We start from the raw sequence: 8,303 nt of genomic DNA, 5'->3' as shown, positions 1-8,303 counted from the left end.
TGCATAAAAGAATTTAAGGACACGCCATAGGGTAGGCAAGGGAGTAAAGAGTTTATTAAGAAAGAAGAAAACGAGAAATGCATTAAGTACACAACCCAAGACATGGGTGCAGGCATGCAACAGGGTGAGGCACACAGGTGGGGCCCCAGGCTAGGCCTTCTTAAGACCTTTCCTCCTCCCCCTTCCTAATGTTGGGGAGGGGTCCCAGCTGTTTGCTGTTCTGATTGTTTTTTTACGATCCCCTCCTGGTAGCTCTCAGGGGACCAATGGGAGGTCTCTTTGGAGTTATCTGGGGCCTTTCCTTGACCCCAGAAAGCTTTCCAAATGGGACCTCAAGGCCAGGGTCTAGGTGGGGTTTTTCCAGCTTTGTTCTTAGCAGCAGGGGCCTTCCAGGTGGGGTCTCAGGGCCCTGTTCTCTGCTGGGTACCTGCAGCCTTCCCTCTTTCTGGGTCCTAGCCTGCCTAAGGGGTCTGCTGACTCAATGATAATAACTCATTCTCGGTGGTACAGATGTAAGAGTGTCCTTTGTGAGCTAGAGCAAATGTACTTCACTCCTGCAGGGTGGCAGGAATGTGGAGATGCATGGGAAAAATAGAACTGGAGTGACCTATGGACTGTGGTTAGCAGTAATTATGTAATATCTATGCCAAAGATGTACCGTGTTGATAATGGGGCAGTATGTAAAATGTGAGCCAAATGTACACTACAGATGTGGTAACAATCTGGTGAAATTATCCTATAATCTGCAACAAGGTTCCACCACAGTTTTGTGTGTTGATAGAGAGGTATTGTTTGGGAATTCAGCACACGTGCATGATTGTTTTGTAAGTTTACAACTGTCATAAAAATATATTTAAAAAATAATAATAGGGTGTGTTGGGGGAAAATACACCAAATGTAAGATAAGGACTATAATGAGTATTAAAATTTTGACAATATTCTTTCATAATTTGTAACAAATGTCTTACAAAAATGCAAGGTGTTGGGACCCCTGTATGATGTTACATATGTTTGCTTTTCACAACCTTTACCATACACTTATTGTATGTTCATATAAAAATGATATAAAGAAAATAATAATAGGGTGGGTTGGGGGAAAATACTTTGGTTAGTAGTAATATTTTGACAATACTCTTTAATCACTAGTTAAAATAGTTTAACAATTATGCAAGGTATTGGTGGTAGGTGAAGTATGAGAGTCCTGTATGATGTTCTATATGTTTGTTTTGTAAGTTCACAACTATTATTATACACTTACTGTTTAAGTATGTTTATGTATAAGTGATATACGTCAATTAAAAAAAGGAAAAAAACTAAAAACTCATTCTCTAAAAGGTAAACCTTACAATTACTTTGTTTTTATTTGGACAAAGGATGACAATATTCACCTGAATTCTCAATCTATGTTCTAGCTATATTCAGAAAAAAATTCCCACTCAAATTAATGAAGGTTTGGCATCCATTCTGTGTTTTAAAAATTCCTGATCAATTAATAGTCATAACCAATTAGAGCCATTAACACCAGGTTGCCTGAAGATTGTGACAAGAATATTAATTAAAATAATGAAACATGATAAAGATTTATACATCTATGACATATAAGCCCATGTTTGGAAGTAAAATTATTTATGATTATTAACTTCTGCCCTATCTTGTTTTCCTGGGTAAACGTTGCCTGTTTGCTGTTTTATAGAAGCTCAGTATCAATAGATAGAATTTAACCTTTTCTATGATAAAAACAGCTAACAACACAGGAAATCAGAACACTCTAATACTTCATGCAGAATAAAATCAGTATGATTCCACAGAAGCACAATGGAAAAAACTATATCAAGGCAAACCAGTGTCAGGAGTGGAATAGGTATGTTTTTAAAAAGTTAGAGAAACAATTAGGCAAATGTAGCCTACAGAAGCAAATCCCATCTTTGTGCCACTGGAATGAAGGCATTCTGTATCCTCTGACCCACATGTGCTTGTGTTTATTATCAGCAGTGGTAAAAGAGGGAAGCTGAGGAGCAAAGAATCTGGACTGCACTGAGCTGACCCCACCTTCACTAAATTTCTGTCTTAGAGCCAATGGAGCTAAAATACAATGAGAAATTAAATGTAATGGTAGTTTTACATAACACTGGGAAAGACAAATCACCATTTTCCTACTGACTGTGGGAGATGACAATAAAGCTTGAGTCAAAATTAAATACAGGGAAGCAGACTTAGCCCAATGGATAGGGCATCCGCCTACCACATGGGAGGTTCACGGTTCAAACCCCAGGCCTCCTTGACCCATGTGGAGTTGGCCCACGCGCAGTGCTGATGCTCGCAAGGAGTGCCGTGCCATGCAGGGGTGTCCCCACGTAGGGGAGCCCCACGTGCAAGGAGTGCGCCCATAAGGAGAGCTGCCCAGCATGAAAGAAAGTGCAGCCTGCCCAGGAATGGCGCCGCACACACGGAGAGCTGACACAACAAGATGATGCAACAAAAAGAAACACAGATTCCCAGTGCTGCTGATAAGGCTAGAAGCAGTCACAGAAGAACACACAGTGAATGGACACAGAGAGCAGACAACTGGGGGGGGGGGGGGAGGAAATAAATAAAAAAATAAAATAAATCTTTAAAAAAATTAAATACAGATGAGTGAGAAGGAAGTGAGGCTTACCTGGTGGCTGCTAATTAATTTTAATTGCTTACATTTTGAATGGTAGTTTAGCATTCTGAATCTCTTTTCTCTAGATGGTGTTAATGCTCCAGCCAGATTGCTTTTATTACTGTATCACTATTATGATTAGTGGTGTTATACTATTATCATGATTATTACAATCCCAGACATTCCCTTTTGCTGCTTTAAACTGAAAACTTTAAGAAGTGAAAATTTCTTCCAGTCAGTTTTTTTCAAGTTAACCGAAAATATGGAGTAAAATTTGAACTCAATTACATAGTCCAGGAAGAAAACAGAGATAATTGTCAAAATTTATAGCAACCTTCCCACCAGCAATGGTTCAGCAAATCTTTCCTATGCTGAATAGTTAGTGCCAATAGTCATATTTGAGTCCTAGGGTTTTTGTAATTTAGAAGGTCCAATACGGAGGCAGCTGTGCTAAGTCCCACGTCTGCATAATGAAAAAACCTAAGCAAGTTTTTATTTCCTATAAAACCTGACTGACTCAGAAGATCAAATTTAAATACAGCCAGACCTTTCTCAATTCTTGCCAGCTACCTTCTTCCTTTCTATGCCAACTCAATTCCTCTTCCCTAAGCAACCACCTGCTCCCCATTTTACAAGACCCCCTCCCAAGTAATATGGAAACTTAACGTCAGCCAATCAGAACATTTCCTCACTTACTTCCCCATTCACCCCCTGTATGAGCTTCTCCTTTCCACTCCTTCTACTTTCTGAATGGGATGCTGCCAGATTCATGAATCACTCAATAATGCTGTGAGATCCTCAATTGCATAAAAAGTTTTCTTTTATCAAAATGGTTTCCAGACTTTGGGCTTTTCATATACCAGAAATATTTTTAAAAAGGGTAATCAACACTGAGTTGCCAATTGTTTTGTTTCAAAGGACAGTTACAAAACAATAACAGGAACAGCTAACATCTGTTACAAATTTACTTAATAACAGAAGGAATATTTTAACACCAAAAATTTGGAAAACATACTCTCTCAGGAAAATCCTTTGCATTGACCAAATTAAAATTTATGCAAGAAATCATCCCATTTTTCATATTGTGTAACTTTTTTGTCAGACAAGTGATATCATCCAGTCGTGATGTTTGGAATGCATAGTAATATGTAAACATTTGTATAAAAAAAGTGGAGAATATGCTGTAAGGTACTAGGAGAAATGAAGGTGGTGGGATTTGGGTTGTTTGAAGAAGTACAGCCATGAACATTCCATAATAGACAGATGTCCTGGTTGCTCTCACTTGGAGTAGTGACTAAGGATTAAACAGTTAAGTCAGATTGGTGAAGTGATTTCACTGCCTACACAAGCCGAGATCGCCAGATTACTATGGCATTTTGCCCTAACTGGAAAAGGCCATGCCCTCCTGGGGGTGCTTTCCATCGAGGTGCTTGTTGAGGCTCTGAGTAAAAGAAGAGGTAATCTGCCTCCAGGGCCCTGCAGTCCTGGCTAGCAAGCATGGCTTGGGGGCTCACAGTCTGGGTGGGCACATTTGCCGGCTGCCGTTGTCAGTGCAAAAACTGTGCGAACTTCTGCTGAGTCTCTGAGGTCCCAGATAGTAGTCAAGCTTTTGTGACTGCAAATGACACTTAAGCTCAGCATTCTAAAGAGCATAACAGTGTAAATTTGTTATGGTACCCCAAATAATTCATTATTCATGGAGGAATATGTCCTGGGTGGTAGGAGAAAAGGGAGAAGGCCCAAGGAACTAGATGATCAAGGCCTGCTTATTTTTTCTAGATAAATGGTTTTTTCCTGTGTATCTAGTACATGTCTAATAAAAGGCATTGAGATTTGAAATCATGGTGCATATTAGGGGAAATGGAAAAAGTGATGTTTTTGAAATGCCCACATACTCCCACATTTCTTTCACTTGTGGGGCACACAATTATAAAATAAGTACAATGAGATGATTTCTTGCAGGATTTTAAATTTAGGAGATTTAAAGAACTATCATAAGTCTCAGAGTATGTTCTTCCTAACTTAGGGAGTTAAAATGTTCTTTCCATAAAGTCATTTATATAATTGATACCCGCCGTTGCTATTGTTGTATTGTTTGGAGTAGGGTTGTCAGATTTAGCTAAGAACAAAATAACACAAAATATAGGGCACCAAGTTAAATTTGAATTTCAGATTTAAAAAACAAGAAAGTTTTCATATAATTGCATCCCAAATATCTCATGTAACATTCTTATACAAAAACAAAACTCTTTGCTTATCTGAAATTCAAATTTAAATAAGTGTCCTATATTTTATCTAGCTACCATAGTTTGGAGGAAAGTCACAGGAAATGCAGTTGGAGGAGTCAGCTCTACCATGTGGGATAGACAGATTTTATTGACATTTGTCCTATAAAGACAGTATATTTCTCCACTCATGTGACTCACTTTGACCAATAGAATGAGGTGGAAATGATGGTACTGCAGGTCTGAGCCCAGGTCTCAGGAGACACTGTGTAAGTCTGCTTGCTTTCTTGTGCTTCAAATATTGCCATGAAAACATAATGGAGGTAGAGGGAATGGTGAAACCAAACTGAATCCCCGCCTAGTTGTCCCAGGTGAGGCCAGACTAGATCATCCAGCCAGTCGAATCCCAGAAAAGGCAGCAAACACAGATAAGAGTTGGGCTGCCTAACCAAACCATACTGGCCCCAAAGAAGCTGTGTGGCTGGTTGACACACAGCACATTATTGCTGCAATAGTAGCATTTGCATTGGTTTATAAAAATATTTGTCCCTTGTCTAGAACTTTGGGTTTGGGTCTATAAATAATGGAGCCTTATGTTTATGGAGGGTAAAATGGAGGAGTCTACAAGTTAGGAAGAGTTTTTCATAGTCCTGATGAAGAACCAAAATAACACTTAGATGGTGAAATTATTGTAACATTCCTGGGTAGAACTGTATTTGGAGACAAATTGGATATAAGGAGCAAAATAAAATAAGAAGTTGTAGGTAAATAAAAATCAAAATGGAGTTGCAGATTTCTATTTTGACTGGAAAGATGATGTTAACTGAGTTATGAAAAATAGGAAAATTAAGTTTCAGAACATAGGTTTTGATGAAAACAAAATGTATTTTGCTATACAATTTTTGAATTTCAAGTGTATGTGAGTCATCTAGCTTTAGATGGTGGACTGCAAGTGTGGGTCAAGATCTTAGGATGGAGTCAAGGATTTGAGGTACCCTCATAGAGATGAGACTTGCAGTCATACAAAAAATAGTGTACATTAAAGAGGGCACATGGTTGGGAGGGAGTTCTTCAGGGATTATGTGTGGGGTGCATAAAAATGTTTGGATATTTTCATAGTGGTTACAGTTGTGAACGACTCGGGTAGTGCTGAGTTCCTGGCCAGGGGAGCTCTGTCGCATTCCCTAATGGAACAGCAACAATCCCCTGAGTGCAATGGCTAAGACCAGTAAGGAAAGATGGTCCAACAATGAGCCCTTGATGGTAATGACTATGCTTATGAGCCTGTGTGCCTGAAATAAGAACTAGGCCTAGAGCTGCAGGATGACTAAGAGTTACCTCCTGAGAGACTCCATGTTGCTCAAATGTGGCCAGTCTCGAAGCCAAACTCAGCATGTAAATGCATTGCCTTCCCCCCAGCATGGGACATGACTCCCAGGGATGAGCCTCTCTGGCACCGAGGGATTACTACCAAGTACCAGCTGATGATGGGCTGGAGAACGAACTTGAATAAAAGGGTCAACTATCAGAACAGCAGAATAGCTCAGCCTACATTTAATATCAGGAGTTAAACATGCTTTTTGACCTTGAATAAAAGGGGGAAATGGAAAGGACAAATTAGTTTATATGGCTAAAAGAGTAGGGAGGTCATCAGAGGTGTCGCCCTTACGCACACCTCAGCAGAGTCCCAGAGACACCTAAAGTAGATACAACCCCAGGCATTGGTTCTTCTGAGGGATACAGAGACCCCCAGGTTCTGTGGTCATGGAAGATGGACTTCAGTGCTATGTCAGTTGGCCCTACTTTGGAGTTTGTGTTCCTGAGTGTGATGGAGTTGGACTCAGATGTGATCTTTGTTCACAAGGATCTCCTGTCACTTTTACCAGACCTGCGGTTGGCACTGGGGTTTAGTGTATACTCATGGGACCTGAATCTCAGGACTGTCCATGTGATAGCCAGGCCCTGAGCCTCAACAGACTTGCAACTCCTACCCTCTGATTTATTGGACTTACCCCAGCCAGCTAATAGGGAGGTGAAGAAGGTCACCACCACACCAGGGAGCCAAGAGTGCCTACAACTGCAAACAGGAGAACTATATCCATTATCCAAGTGAAATCTAAGCACCCTCTTGATACAGAGGTGGAGTGGATATAACCATCCCAGGGTCCATAGACTAGAGGAATAGAGTATGGACTAGAGTGGACTTAGTGATATTCTATTCTGGAACTAATGTGATTAGTAATGGAAGTAAATATAGCATTGAGATGGAGAAAGTGGCCATGGTAGCTGCTGAGGGTGGGGAGTGGGAAGAAAAGATGTGATGTGGGGGCATTTTCAGGACTTGGAGTTGTCCTAGGTAGTCCTGCAGGGACAGTTACTGGACATTGTATGTCCTCCCATGGCCCACTGGGTGGACTGGGAGAGAGTGTAAACTATAATGTGGACCATTGACTATGTGGTGCAGCAGTGCTCAGAGATGTATTCACCAAGTGCAATGAATGACCCATGATGATGGAGGAGGTTGCTGTTATGGGCGGAGTGGGGTGGGGGTGGGGGGGGTATATGGGGACCTCATATTTTTTTTAATGTAACATTAAAAATAAATAAATAAAAACAAAGAAAAAAGTTTTAAATATATATATATACATTAAAGAAAAGAAATTGTTGCAGAATACTGCGGAGTATTTTAAGAGGAAGGTTAAACAGTGGGAAAGAACTCAAATAACAGTGAAGGAAAAAATGAAGTTGAGATAGTTTTTCAAATGAGCATTGGGAGGAAGCAAAAAGGTGAGAAGTTTTCCTAAAGCAGAGAAAACCCAATAGTGACAAATAAAATGGGAACTGAAAATAGGACATATGGTTTGACAATTGGATGTCATTAAGGAGAGCAAGTCCATTAGGGTGTTGAAGGCATAGTCAAATTAGACTGATCTGAGGAATGAAAGGGATACAAGAAAAAACTCTACTCATGCAGAGATTTTTCTTTAAGAGATTTCATTTATACTCTCTATTAAAAGGAAATAGTGGCTGAGCACCTGCTTCCCATGCACAAGATCCTGGGTTCAATCTCCAGTACTTCCTAAAAAATAAAATAAAATAAAGAAAGATAAAGGGAATAAAAAGTGATAGCTAGGTATAGAAGGGAAGAGGATGGAACAGATATTATACAATGCACACACTCAAATCATTTTGTTTAATTTGGTTTATGTTGTTATTGATTTGAAGGATTTAAAAATATCTGTGTGTATATATATTCTGGACACAAGTCTGTATTCAAATATATGCATTATAAATGTTTTCTCCCATTTATAATCTTTCATCATCCTAAGAGTATCATTTGATCAGCAGACTTTTGTAATTTTTGATGATGTTTAATATCTACTTACTTTTCTTTTCTTTATAACAAATAAGCAAATACAATAAAGCTTACTTTA

Source organism: Dasypus novemcinctus, chromosome 16 (assembly GCF_030445035.2).
Source record: "Dasypus novemcinctus isolate mDasNov1 chromosome 16, mDasNov1.1.hap2, whole genome shotgun sequence".
NCBI classification, from domain to species: Eukaryota; Metazoa; Chordata; class Mammalia; order Cingulata; family Dasypodidae; genus Dasypus; species Dasypus novemcinctus.
The sequence above is the reverse complement of the archived record's forward strand: the minus strand, read 5'-3'. Positions refer to the sequence as shown.